At 35.0% G+C, this 15,492-nt stretch overlaps 1 long non-coding RNA gene across 2 annotated transcripts; it reads left to right on the forward strand.

Annotated features, from left to right (window-relative positions):
• The first annotated feature begins 708 nt into the window (after positions 1–708).
• LOC128951046 (uncharacterized) lies at positions 709–15,242 on the forward strand. 2 transcript variants are annotated; one of them, XR_008484418.1, is made up of 4 exons: positions 709–748; positions 10,193–10,310; positions 12,547–12,679; positions 13,667–15,242. It is a non-coding gene; the product is annotated as an uncharacterized LOC128951046 (long non-coding RNA). The 2 variants fall into 2 exon arrangements; XR_008484417.1 differs by lacking the exon at positions 709–748 and adding an exon at positions 6,901–6,985.
• Positions 15,243–15,492: the final 250 nt, after the last annotated feature.

Raw genomic sequence — 15,492 nt, forward strand, 5'->3', positions numbered from 1 at the left:
AATTTTATGATATTATTAATTTGAACTCTTAAAGGTATGTTTGATTTAACTAGTCAAGTTCAGTATATGAAGTTGAATTCCATCTAAATTCAATTGCACTTTATATGCCTAACAATGGCATGTAAACTTGGTGGATTTTTATTGAATGGGGTATAGTTGCAGTAGGCACTGGCAGTTCTCTTCCATTTGGAAAACTTTGGTACCTAATAGTACTGAAACTGTTTCCAGCAGTTCCAGGATCACTTTGCTGTGTAGCTACAAATAATGGCAACTGAAATTAGTGGTTCAGATAGCATTAATACATAAACATAATCTTAACCTAATCTTCTTCAGTAAACTATGACTATTGCAAAAACATTTTAAGCATCAAATTTCAATCAGTATCTGTTGCAACAATATTCTTAACTGCAAACCATGGGGTTTAGGTTCTTAACTGTATCTGTGTCAAATCAATCCCTCACTGTTAATTGTACAAACTACCCAAGGGTTCATAGGTGTCTTTGGTTTGTGTTAACACTTCAAGAAACACAAAATAATTATTTTGGCTTGTGTTTTGTTTTAAATAGGAAGTTGAAAAATCTGGATTAAAATTGCATCACTTGGTTTTACGAAGTTATGAATTACATCAGATGAAAGAACACAGGAGCTGAGTGTAGAATGCAGATGAAACAGTTTCCCTGCAGAGGACACTGGACTGTCAATTCCAGCCCAGCAGGTGCTCAGAGGAGTGACTGTAACCATAGAATTGGTGAGTGGGACCTATCCCTGAGCAGGTGTGTTCCTTCCCTAAAACTGTCTTATGAAAATGCCTGCAAGAAAGCCTATTTCCTACACATTACATTTACATTTTTCTCTGTACTGTTGTATTTGTAATTCTTCCAGCTCTTTGGGAAATACTACTGATGGCTTTTAAGAACTGAGATCAGGATGCAAGTATTAAGCATAAACTAAAATACAAAAGCGGGCTTGTGTAAGAAATTGAAACTGCAATATATTTCAATTTGCTGGTAGTGCATACACTTTGAAATTAGGCATTACACAAACTAATTTTTTTTTTTTGAAAGAGCACATCAAACTATTTTTTCTATTGATACATGATACAAAGGAAAAGGAAAAATTCTATCCAACCATGTACAACTGAAATACATTTAGAGAAAACATGTCATGGACTTTATCATCACGTGTGAATACTCAGTGTACCTTTAATAAGAAATTTTTTTAATGGGACATTACTTAACTGTATTTAATACTAATAAACTGTTATTTACTTAGAATACTGAATCCTGCATGTTGCATATCTAGACTCTAATAAATGAACATCTGAAAGCATTCAGTCTCAATCCACCATTGTGACTCCAAGGACATGGATCTTTGAGGGCCTTGGGAAAGAAAAAGAAACCCACAAAGAAAACAGTAGTTCTGTGAAGTCCTGAATTCACTGAGGCTTCCTTCCATTCAGACAAATGGGATTTCTGGCATCATGTGCTAAATAAGACACTGCATAAAGGAGAACTCTTTTTATGAGCTGGAGAAGTTCATCTTGTTAGCTGCTGTAGGCACTTCTCCAGATGTTCTAGTTAGGCTGACATAAATGGAATATCTTTTTCAAAAACTGTTGAAATAATACCATAAGCCAATGAAAGCTTCTTAAGGCTTTTATTTCTCTTGCGTTTTGAATCTCATTGCTTTGAATATAAAAAACATTCACAAGATACAAAAGTCTTACACAATTCTGATTCCTGGGTATGCTAGTTATGGTCTAAGCATAGTTGTATTTTGGGTATTTACTCTGCAAAGTTTAACTAAAAATGCAGGAAAGATATGATGAATACAAAATCAAATTTCAGAGTTTTAAGGTGATTGTGAAACTTCAATACAGTTCAAGCTGTGATATTTGAAAATAGCATCATTCTTTGGAGAGACTGTAGTTCATAAGGGTTTCCAATGTAGTAGTGCTGTATTTTATTATTTCTGTTAATCATAACTTGGCTGTGCAACTTTTCTTTTTCTATTTACTGCTTGGGTATGGATTATAAAACTGTTTGAACTTCAAAATATCCCAACAAATCAACATTAAAAGGTGGGGTGTGGCCTTAATTGCTTCAGGACTGTATTCTGCAGCATTATAATAACGTGGTTGTTATTTGTAGAGGTTTGCTTAGATAATTGGGTGTCTAATTTCTACTCAAGATTAGCTTTGTGCATAGGGGGAAAAACCTAATGAGTCTGCTTTTTGATAATACCAGTTGAGAAGCCAGTAAGATAATAGTAATGAAATCTGCATGTGTGTTTACTATAGCTTTGCTGCATCCCTTATTCATGTCTAATTAGATTTGAGTATGCTGAATATTTGAGGTTAATTGAATATTTTCTTTAATAAAAACGAGATTTGCATGGGTAGAACAAAATTTACTCTGGGCTTAGAAGGAAACTAATAGTCTTTTAGACTTTTGCATGGAGAAAATTGGAGTAAGTCCATAAGTAATCTAAAAAAATCACTAATTCTTATAATAAATAAAGCATTTTATATTATCTATAACTGGAACAGATTGACTGTTTTAAAAACATCTTAACTGTTACAGAAGGCTTCATGAGATTCATTGCTTTAAAAACATTTGAAGTTTTTCCCATCCTATTTGCACATTTTTCACTGTCATTGTTTGGCATGTGAGATAGAGAAAATTAACAAAACCTTGTTGAAAAACAATATAGTAGAGTTCAGTAATCTGTACATACAAGATCCCATGAATTTCCATTTTCACAGCTGGTTCAAGCATGTAACTTAGCATTAATTGGGTTTTTTCAACTATGACTCTTTCACTGAGAATGGTTAGAAGATCATTTTCTTTCTTCCAGAGTCTTGGAATAGAAACTTGGATGGGGGAGTTTAGACAGTTTAGGATCATGGTACAAACCTCTTGATTGCCCTTGACATTGTGGGGTACCTCCTGATGACCAGAGTGACTGAGAGGACCTATTGTGTTTGGTACCACTGAAAAGACATATTAGAATATCCAAGAATGCCTCCAAACACTTCAGGCCCATACATTCAAAGAGCAGTGAAAATTGCCAAATTATACTGTGGTCCTAGAGAACAGAGAGCAGTAATAGAAGGAAAATTTATGAAACCTGGCAAAGGTTTTATATCAAATCTAATTGGGAAGCAAAAACTTTTCTCTCTTAGAAACGTGACTATTTGAACAACTTGAAGTACAAGTGGAAGTAGAGAGGAGAGGTTTGGGAAAGATGGGATGTACTTTTCATTAAAAATAAATTTCTGAAGATCCTTATTCAGAAAGTGGATACTTCAAATGTTAAGGCTTTGCGTCAGGAAACATTGTTATAATTCTGTGTGTTTATTCCTTTTCTACAATAATCTCAAGACTGTAGAGCATTTTTTTCTTCATTTGATGAAAATCTGCTTCATCATCTAGTTGTTCAGTTGTGTTAGGATGTGAACTGTGAAAAAACTGAACTATAGCAGAAGAGCAATATTTTGAATTGCAGAGATTTCTAACAAGGTTCCATGGTCATTGTAGTCTTCAGCTTTTATTACTTCTTTAGGACTAACTTTAAAATTGTAATTTTAGAGACAAACTGTCATGAGTTAATTTTGAATTATTTTTGCAATTAATTGGATAGAAATATGAGATGTTCCATGCCTTGCAGCAATGTTAATGCTTCTAAGTTCAGGCAGTACTAAGGGGTGCTATGAAAACATGTTATTCATCAGGATCTAAAAATATATTTTCACTCTGGTTAATCATTTTCCCCAGACTTGAATGAAGTTCTTGTGCGGAATGTATGACTTACTAGTCTGAATTTTTCCATTGAGTGAAATGAGTTTGAACTCTTTAGGTTTGTTAATAATTTGCATTTAAAATTGTTTTAGATACAGTATTAATAAACTTAGGAAATTCCATTTGGGATGCTTATGGGAAAGGGAAGGATCTGTTGATGTGGCATTTCCTTTGAAGTTCTCTGGCTGTCCATCTGTCTCCCTGCTGCCTCCCCATCACTTCCTGTGGTGGCCTTAGGAGCGCTTGGCCATGAGAGCAGCACATGTGGAAAGTCATCCACATGTCCAAAAGAACAGCAGATGACAATAACAGCTTCTTATAACCTAAGAAAGTAAGAAATTGTGAGTGGAAACTAAGGATTCAAAGGCAGAGTGCCAGTGCTTTTCTTTCTGTTGGTAGAGAAAAAGGTGGCAAATTGCAGATTCCTTTGGTTGAATGACTTAGCCACTCAGGCACTGGCCTGGCTGTTTGTGCCAGGAACCCACTCCTAACCCATTCCTAACCCATTCCTAACCCATTCCTGACCCATTCCTGACCCATTCCTAACCCATTCCTGACCCATTCCCAACCCATTCCCAACCCATTCCCAACCCATTCCCAACCCATTCCCAACTGCACTTCTGCTGCCATGAATGAGCTGGGCAAGAGCTTTAGGGAAAACTGAAAAATCTACAGCTCTGGGAAATGGGCTCCCTAGGACTCATAGAGATGTGTCCTTCAATAAATCCCTCTACAGGAATTGAGGGCTTCTTATGTCCTCATTTGGCTGTATTCCAATATCTCACTCCATAGCAGAGTTGATAGTTTCTGTTCATACAAATAAGTTTATTTTGTGTAGCAAAAGACAGTATGAGATTTGTTAAAGATTTCTGTCTGCACAGGGGAAGAGGAAACCTTACTGTGAGGTGGAGAATCAAAAAGAATTGTTGTGAGTACAGTGGCAGAGTAACTAGAAAAAAAGTGAATATGAACAATGTTGGAGTTTAATGACAGACTAATTTCTAGTTCCACCTTCTCCCCTCAAAAACAAATGAAAACTATTCTGAAGCGCTATGTTTGATTCTTAGGGGGCTACATTCATTCTAGTTCTGTCCTAGCAAAACCCTTTCAGTTTCATTTATTTTTTTATTTATTAAAAAATTCCTGTAAAACCTTTTTAGTCTTTATAATCTTTCACAGTATTTTGCTGATATTTGCAGACTGATAACATTTGCAGGCAAGCAGTTACTTTCTCTAATATAAGATGCCCAAAAACTTCTTAAAGAATTTCTTAAAGCCCTGCTTCTCATTCTTCTAGTGTGTTTTCCAAACCAAGGCTAACTTTCACTCTAGGTCATATTAATAGTACAAAAATTAAAAGCTGATCCCTGTGTTTGTATTTTAAATTAAAACAATGAAAAGCTTTCAGAGCACTCACTCACACTCCCCAGGCTGTGGATTTTCTCCAGTCCATTGGTCTAGAGGTTTCTCTTATTGAAATATTGTGGCAGGAAAGGAGGATTAAATTACTGAGGCTGTCAGAAAGGACAAGCACTCTGCCATACATTATCATTATCACTGGCTTCCTCAGTGGAAGAAAATGCAGTAAATCACTTCAAATACAAAGCAATAAAGACCACTGGCTTTTAAAATCATGAGTGCTATTGCCATTAACAGAAAGTGACAGCTATGTGGCATGCTTAGATGCTGCCTGTATCTTTTTTGACAGTGTGCACATAAACCTGCCAGTGACACACCGTTAGATCACATGACCTTTCAAATTTGATTCTAGCATTGTTGCTTTTCCTTAGAAGAAAAGAAAGAAATGTTTGTTTTTCTTTGTTGTTTTTCTCATGCTCTTCTTAAAGGTGAAAAACATTTGATACTAATAGTAGTTCTGATTTGCTTTGCATGATGAATGTGGTTAAGGCAGATAATTGTGCAGACAGAGGTCTCAGGTCTGTTCTAAAGCGAGATCTGCACATTGGCAGGTTCATGTTAGTGCTGGAAAACTCTGGTTTAGATCTCAGTAAATAATGCTTGTGGTTCACCTTGTGGTTGGTCTCTTTTGAGGAGGTTGGACTGAGGAGTTAATACCTAACTAACTAACTAGAAAAAAATTGCTTCAGCTAGAAATGATACCTGCATTCTGATGGGACAATTGCTTTTATTTCTTTCTAGTGTAGGTTCATGTGGCATGGAATTCTGCAACCTCACCTAATGCTGGTTTAGTGCTGTGGTTCGGGGTTAGGTTTGGGAGTTTGTTTGTTTGGTTGGTTTGTTTTTAAAAAATCTGTTCCACAGAAGAGAGAATCTATCACCAGTATTCCATCACTAATGAATCTGAAAAGCACATATCTGCCCAGTTTAGTGTAGGACATCTGTTGCTTTCTGAATTCAGGACACTGCTAAGAGTCTAAGAGGTGTACGAAGTGTTCCTTGGCCCTAGAATTTCCAGAAACAAATAAATAGATAGATAAATCAATCAGTAGGCAGGTATTATGTGAATACACATGAGAAAGAATATAAATTATTCTTGTTCAATTTCATAATAATAATAAATTTGTTCATATTCAATTTTTTTGATTGTGATAGTATGTACATTACTTATACAGAATGAATGACATCCTTTGATTACATTTTCTCTTGAAGGTCAATCATTAAAATGGAATAATCACTAATTTAAAGATTCATTTGATTTGAGAAAGAATAGGATACATGCTGATCATATTTGACATGTTGGAGTTACTTGTAAATCTTTTAAATATGTATTTATTCACAAATCACTGATTCACTCCAAGGAGGAGTGATCTCTCTTCATTTCATTTCTAGATCTGAGTTTCATGTCTTTGCCAGAAAACAGGTTTTACTGGAATGGAGCAGGGAACACCATGAAATGATTACTTGTTGGGATGGAAATATCATACCAAAACAATTCTTAGGTTTAGAGTTTAAAAAAAAACCTGAAAAATGCTTAATAAGCAAGCAGTTGACTAATTCTACCATATAAAACAGGAAAGTGGAAAATGTTCTACTAAAATTTGACAATACTGAGGATAAAAGACTCCTTTTTTTTTCTTTTTTTTTTTTTCTTTTTTTTGCTGAGGGATAAATTAAGCACAGGAAAATAGCTAGTCAGTGTGCTGTGATTTCTCCTCTAAATACCTGGATATTTTTAATAATTATTTTACAAGCCTAAGGTGAAGGTAAGGTAAGATTACAGCAGTGAGCTTTTTCTCTGAACAGGAGGGTTCATCTTTCTGCCATGGTGCTGTCCCTGTGTTTGTGGGTGGGTTGTGCTCTGCAGTCATTGGTGTCTCTGCCTTGGCTCATGGGGAAATTTCAGTTCTGCACTGACTAAATGGGAAGACAGGAAGTTCATCAGTAGTCCAGCTCCCCACTTGATCCTAGCAAGAGGACCACCAAGAAAGAAAATTTGTGGAAAGATTGTGCCCATACAGCCAAAGTTTCCAACTCTGTGCATTTTAAACCTGGCCTAGTTCTATCTCCAACACGTGTTTTCTATCACAAGCCTTACAAACTGGTATGAGCTTTTTCAGCTGAAACAGGAACTGAACTAAACTAATGCTTTAAAGCTCAGGAAACCAAATTATCAAGGATATAAATATCATTGAAAATTGCCTGCAGATGGTTTAGCCTGACACTTTATTGGTGTTTGTGCTAGGCCAAATTATAGCAGCATAGGCAGTGTATTATGTCTATTAAGTAGTGTATTAATTTATTTTTTTCCTGTCACAATGAATGTTGCTGGAAATGATACTCATAATGATTGGATCCATATTAGAACATAAATAAATGGAAAAATCACATGCTATTTTTGTCTTCTAAAAGAAGAATCACTTTAATGAATAGCTCTTTAAAAAGATATACTATTATAATTCATAAAATTATCGCTAAGCCAAAGTTGCAACTATAGGCTAATTCTATAGTTGAAACTGAACCAATTTGACCTTGAAAATAATGCATTTTGCAGCTTTATACCCTTTTAGTTTATGCTTACAAATAGATAAATGCTCGTTGGAATTTATTTAGGTTGGAGAAGAACTTTCAGGTCATCGAGTTCAACTGATAACCCAGCAATGCACTTTTAAATATCTCCAGGGATAGTGACTCCACCAGTTCCCTGAGCAGCCTGTTCCAGGGCTTGGCAACTCTTTCAGTGAATGATTTTTTTCTTGATATCCAGTCTAAAATTTGTTTGGAGTGGAATTCACTCTTCATTAATAAAAGATTTCAAAATAAAGTTGAGTTTTTTTCTGCTTTCAATTTCATTTTTTGGTATGGAATAATTTTAGAAGTTTACTAGAAATGTTAATTTTAGCTCCACATTTGAATTAATGGCTTTAGCTGCAGAAAATGCAAAAATAATCAGTATCAAAAAATCAAGAAAAAAAGGTTGTTAAATAGAATGTTATAAAATGTAAAATACAAAAGCATGAGGTAGAGGAGACTGAAATCCTTTTTAGGTTACTAATTGTTGCAAACCACAAAGATGGTACTCCTCTTTTGACAATCATATTTTCTTAATGTTTTCAGGCAGTCATTATCTCTGTCATAAATATGGAGATTTTGTCAGAATATTTGCTTTTCTTATGCCTGTATTGTGTGACATGGGTAGCCTTTTATTTTGGTTTTTTTTCTGCATAATGGGGATTATAATTCCTTATTAATTTTAGGAAGACACACTTGCTAATATTTGTAAAACTTTGGAATAAAAACAGGATACAGAATTATTATTTCAGCATCAAATATTTATCTACTTTCCCCATCATTACCTACTTTCATGTTGAAGTCTCTTATTCAGTTAACAGGACCCAATTTCTGACCATCCATGTAACTTTTCGTAAATGTGTCCTAGTTAATTTTTTTCTTCCAGTGCTGCCTTTCAGCATTTTAAGAGTGTAGAAATTTCAGTTGTGTAGTGAGCCTTGCCTGATTCCCCATGCCAGGCTGCAGCTGAAGTGCTGAGACCTGGAGGCAGAGTCTGCTCCTCTGACAAGTGTCAGCAGAGACACATGTGGAGAATGGAGGAATCCATTCTTCTAACAGTCACCCTGCTGTGATAACAAGAGTGAACAGCTTTATGCAAGAGGTTTCCAGGCTGATCCTGACAGGTGCATCATTTCTTGGTGGGAAATGATTGTTATTCCGAGGAACAGGCTATATGAAGTCATTGTTCCCCAAAGTAACAAAATCTGTGCCTCCATGTTATAGAATAGAGCATGTGTAAGGTGTAAGCTTCACATTAATATACTGAATTCATGAACAAAGTTTTATACTTGCTGCTTAAAAACTCTGGCCTTTGGAATAAAAAATTTAAAAGTTGGATCAAATTTGCATATATAAGAGCTTCTGTCCAGTTGCTCTAAATTACCTGCTGTGATAATGCCTTTAAGTGTTGTTCTAAAAAGAAAAATAAATAATCATTCAGGTTTTCACAGTAAAACATGCTTTAAACTCAAAGCAATTACTGTCTTTTCACTTTTCTTTTGAAAAATAAGTTTCATTTAGTTCTCTATTTTTTTCTTGCACCGCCTAGAAATTATCTTCTCAAAAGGCTTTTCAACAAGGTGTTAAAATTTCTTCCTCTTCAGTAGGTTTGGAATTCCTACAAGGAAGTGTGTACTTATACCTGGGTATTACAGAAAAGAAATGTGGAAATCAGCCAGAGAGAAAGCCTGGGATCCCAAAGAGAAATATAGGAGAGTAACACTATCCATAGCTTTATTCATGTGTTCATATTTTGTGTAAGATATCCTTTCCTGTAGCCTTGGATGTAACGTAACTTGATGCCAACCCATTTGAAATTATGCCTATTGTAACATTTTTAGGTTGTAAAGCTCACAAACATTCACAGCTTGACCAATGTTGCCAAGACATACCAAATGTTAGCTCTAAATTCCTGTCATTTTGTCAGTCTCGGTGTTTTTGGCCCCAGCACAAGCCACTAACTCAAGCCAGCTCCAACACAATACTAGAATTGTGTGTTTGAAAGGAAAGCCATACTTGGACGCAATGGGTGTAATTTAAATTCACAGAAGAAAAGCATATATTTTGTGTAGTTGTTTGTATAGCCAAATAAACAATTGTACCATGGGGTGGTGGGAGGGGGAACAAAAATGAAACATTTCTGTAAGTCTGTGCATCTATGGCTGCAACTTCTCTGTCCTTCTAGTACTGCTAAATAATACTGAAGAAGAAGGGAAGATTTAAAAGAGAGGATCTTGGACTATTCTTGTCATGGAAAATGTTGAATTTAATTGATAAAGAGTTCTTGCTTATGTAGTGGAAGAATAAAAAACATAATGCAGTTTTGCCTTTTTTTCTGGTTTTTAGAGTTGATTTTTAATCCTTTTTGAATGCTTTTTTTTTGTTTACCCTAAAATTTACAGTGCTCAGTGATACCCCAGAACATGAGCAGAACTTGAACGTGAAGATACTGATTATGCTGAATCTGTTTGAAAAATATATTCCAGAAGCAAAGAAATACCATTGAACAAGCCATTGGTGGTGAGTTTTAGAGACCAATTTCCTGTAAACTTTTGTAGCTTAAAAATGATTTGTTGAATTTCTACTTTTCTCTTCAAGATTTACTGTGACAGTAATTGTTTGACATAGTGTCAAGAAGAAATTCTTTTCTGTTAACTGAAGGTTTCCACATTTATTTGCAAAAGTCTGCAGAAGCTATTACTGTCATTCCTTAAAACATGTTTAAAAAAACCAAAACCAAAGAGCATCCCCCACTCATAGTAATTAGTTTATAAAACCTAAGAACTTTAAGGACATGTCTTGTTCCTGTAATTCTCTATTTTGTACAATAGATTCATTGTAATAGGACTATAAATATATATCTATATATATATATATGTATTAAAATGTCAGTAATTCTGTATTGCTGATGTCTGTATCTTATTTAAGGTTCCAGTATAAACCCAGGGTAGTGCAGGGTTTTGTGTCCTCCATACCAAACTGTATTTGAGACAGTGTGGGTGTAATATTGGGGGCTTGGTTAGGGGTCACTTTATCCTGAGCACCCCTCTGGAAAATCCTGTGACCAGCACTTCACTGTGCCTTCCCAAAGCAAGTGAGCTGAGTAGGAGCTGTGGAATATTCCCTTGTGTGTTTTTGTAGTGTTGAGTGTTTTTCTAGTGCTCATAGGAAGGCTGGAGAAGGTTACTCAGTCCTCTCACAGACAGGGAAGGAAAATATTCTTGCTTAGGGTTTCCTGTTGCCTGTGATAGCAAATGCATCATTACTAATGGTGCATTTCCTCCCTCTTGATTTCAATCCTCTTTACTGTTGTGGTGAAGCTCAGGGAAGGAGCTGAGAGTATCTTTGTGATAAAGCAATCCCTCAGTGGGTTCATGAAGCAGCTCCAAGCCTGGACACGGTGCACACAAGGTGCCCTTTGCAGAGCAGGAATTCCAGTTTGCCCTACTGGAATGCCAGGCCAGGGTGACTTTGCTACTTCTGTTCTTGGGGGAAATTACTCAGCTATGTATTGAGCTGAGTATTAAGAGAAAGAAATAGACTTTTTACCATTTCCATTACCATACATGATTTGCATCCATGCAGTAGCTAAAATACTCAAAGAAGAGTATAAATACTCAAAGTTTCAGGAACATGATAAGGAAAATGCAAAGAATCAAATCTCCACACCCTGGAACAGTAACACATGAATTTGATGCACTTTTTAATGTGGCTGAACACTTCAGTTTTTCTGCACTGATAATTTTTTCTCCAAGTAGTTGTACAAAAGCACATCTCCTCCAAAAAGGTATTTTTAGTCTCTCACTGGAAGATTGTTTTTGTTCTGTATTTTAAGGCCATAATTCCCATTGTCATAATTACTATTTGATAAGATTTATTACTGATATACATATAATCTTTTACCTTCTCTCAAAACTCTTAAAAATCATAATCATCCGAGAGGATTATTATGACAGGAAGGGACTGGTTTTTGTTACTAGTTATTGTTCTGTCAAAAGTTAATCATTATTATGTAATGACAGCTACTTCAATATTTAGAAGCATTTCTTCCCTAATCATAAGACATTTGAACTCATTTTTACTGTATATCCATTATATCTATTAAAGTGATAGTAAAAGCTAAAAATTCTTTTCTTCTTTTTCTTTTCCACACTTCTGCCCTTCCTTGCAGATGCTGTGCACTTATGTTCTTCTGTTGAATCCATAACATGTTATTTTCTGAAAATTTAGAAACTTCAGAGAATCAAAATGAACTTTGCATTAATATATGTCAGATCATGGCAGAAGAGCATGTTACTGTATTTTCTTAGACAAATTTCTTTAAAAAGGATCTGTTGTCAAGATCTGGACATCAACTTCAATTAAATGTTAAATAGATAAATAGAATTCCTGAGTAATATGTGTATTTTCTCTGAGATGGATATTGTTTGGAGGGAAAAAAATAAACTTAGACACAGAAAAATACCACATAAAGATGTAGTCATTCTTAGATACCCTGAGCTTCATTCACTCTATTTGAGGACTGCAAGGATGGATCCTTTTCATATCTTGTTCCTTTCATTGCTGGTTGTGTGGAAGTGGCCTCCATGAAATTTGAAGCAACTACGTGCATGGCTAAGCAAGAGGATGGATAAAAAAGAGACTTTATAGTCAAGACATCTAACAATAAGTCTCAGAGATAATATGACAATATGAAAAGTGATAAAATAGAGTTAATGTTCTGATATCATTAATTATTGTTATCCTGTTCTTACAGTAAAAACAGTACTGTCCTCTGAAGTCTGCTCTGAAGTTGACAGTTCATTGAGTGATTTGTTCAAGAATATACAAAATGCTTTGGATCTCTAAGAGTAGCATCCAATCTGTCCTATAATAGGTCTTTCAACAGGGTAAGTGATGGAAGGTTTATCCTGTGTTTTCCCTTCTCTAAACCTCTTCTGAGCTATCCCAGCAGCCTAGAAGTTGAAACATGAAGGATCATTGCATATCCTAGAGTACTTATCCTAATTATTAAATACATAACGTTGCTATTTGTCAGCTGTGTAATTTGCTTTGAAAAGATACGCTGTCAAGATTATTTGTTTTTATTCAAATTCCTTCTAGAGTCATGTTAGGCAGCCTCAGTGCTTTTTGTGCAGGACTGGGAAAGAGCCTCATTTTTGACTTAGCAGCATGTTTTAATCACAGCAGTAGAGATTCTGGCCCTCTGGGCTTACTTAGATATTGTGAAAGAGTGCAATTTTAAATCATGTCAGCTAATTTCTGTAACATAGAAATTTTAAATACTGCTTTAAAACCCACATACACAAAGATGAAGGTAGTTAGTTTAGTCTAGGGGAATTATCATCTTTGCTCATACTTCACTATTTTACAACACACAAAAGCTTGGAATTTAAATAATTTTGCATTGCACAAACTGGAAAGAGAACTTGCTATTTAAATACTAATAATTGTCCAGGCTGACTTGGACCCATCATACACACAGTATAGAAAATGCATTAATTAGTATATTTTTTATTTTAAATTATTTCTGATTATGCATATATGTTTTCAATAGAGCTTGGAACACCTTTATCTACACATTGTGAAAAATTACTAATTTATGTACACAATTATTATACAAATAGTTTTATTTCAGAGTTAATTCCAGCCCTGATAGTTTCTTTGATGTACATTCTAGTTCTTAGAGTGCTCATTTTCCAGTAGGCTGAGTACCTGAAAAGTAAGCTTTCTTTATTATTTATTTACCTCTTCCTTTTTTTTTAAACATACACTAGGAGCCTTTTAATCTGTCCAAACGCTAAGGAAGATTACCAGAACAAAAGTGAAACCTTAAATGAAACTGCTAATGCTGTTTTGTAATGTTTCCTTTCTAGTTTTTGATTCACAAGATGACAGTGCAGTAATTGGAAAGCTCAAAGGAGCACTGGAAGCCCTGCATGCCTGCCCTCAGCCGAGAGGGGAATGCAAAGATGACTACAAGGCATGAAAGGAAGTTTGCCTACACAAGAGCCTTCTCCCAGTGTAAATACATGCTTGATAGTGCATCAAAGATGAGATCTTTGTAATTCCTACAGTATATTTAATGTATAATTTATATGAAAAGGACGCTTGATTTGTAGTTGTAAAGTTTTGTATACTTTTCAGTCTGTTTGTTTTTATATTTCCCCCCTAAGGCTAAGAATATCTCCACAATGGACAACGCCTTGTAAATAATTAATACCTACATGATTGAATGACGTGCTTTATTTGCATTTTTAAGATTTTTTTCCTACATAAAACAGTAATAAAAATGCAAGTCAAAATTTTAATTTTTAATAAAAAAACCATAAGCCTTAGAAAACTGATTAAAAATACTTTTATGTTATCCCTAATCACCCCGTTAAATGGAATGCCTGTGATTAGCCTCATTAAGAATTTTATACTGTGAAGATTTTATTAAAAGCAATATATGAAAATTACTTGGATTAATGTGTTAATCTGCCTCTTTAAAATGCTAATATCCATTTTATGCACATTAAATCTCAGTATGTGTTTTCTTTGATGCATGCAGTTCCTATCAATTAAATATAAAAAATTAGGCTAGTTGCAGGACTTATTAAATTACTGCACCCTTTTTTTAAATAACTTTTACCCTTCTACTAACATTATAATCAGCTGTTTATGGTTACCATAATTTGAAGTAGGGGGAGGGCAGGCACAATCATTTTCTGTACAGGAGATGATTTTCTTGCAGCCAACATCTGTCAAAGCACAAAAAGAAGCCATAGACGATCAGATTTTGCTTCACCTACTTTGGGCTTTAGGGATGGGCAACTGTTTTCATTTGAGTTTTGTCACTTTTAGAACTTACATCAAACATATACAATAAATTGTTGTATCTGAATAACTACTGTCTAGTGTGGAAAGTTAATTTTACAGCTTTTAACCAATCTCAGTGAAGGGTTTAATTGATATTTTTAATGGAGCTGTGAATCAATGCTGCAAAAGGATTGTCTCTTGAGAATGAGGATATAATACATTTCATTTTTTAATTTACTTTTTTATTTGTCATTTTCTTCAAAGGATTTTATAGACTGGATTTCCACTGTTTGCAAACAGGCTATGTTTCTTCATAAGCATATGTAAAGTATTCAGAGAGATAAGTAATTTATTAAAATCTACCTAATTTGCCGTGATATATTAAATCTCTGCTTCAGTGATCACAGACCATTTCATTTAGAGAATTAGGCATTCCCTCTTTGTGTGATTAAAGCTCTGGAAAATGAGTTCTTTGCTCCTATTTGTGAACATTCAAAGCCTGCTAATGGCAAGAAGATGGAATAGATTATGAGACAATTCATTACAGTTCAACAGAAAAAAACCCCTGCTATAATGCAGAAATGCAAGTATGAATATCTGCATATAGTTTGAACCATCTGTGCTCTAATGCCTTCAGTAATGGCTCTTCGTCTTCAGTAGGCTTTGAAATGACATCCATACAATATTAATTTGTTGATGTACATTATGAGGCCAGTGGAATGAATATATTCTGACCACAGAAATCTCTGAATTCCAGCATGGTCTGCTGGTTGACTCCATTTTAGGGCTTACCATCTTCAGTAGGGCTTCTCATCCAGCCTTTGCCAATCCTCACAGCGTTTCATTCCTCTGGAACTTTAGGAGACCACAGACAGCTGCATTCCTAAACCCCTCCATTCCT

Source organism: Melozone crissalis, unplaced genomic scaffold (assembly GCF_028551555.1).
Source record: "Melozone crissalis strain CALT ecotype California unplaced genomic scaffold, PUWL_Pcris_2 ptg000007l_1, whole genome shotgun sequence".
Lineage (NCBI taxonomy): Eukaryota > Metazoa > Chordata > Aves > Passeriformes > Passerellidae > Melozone > Melozone crissalis.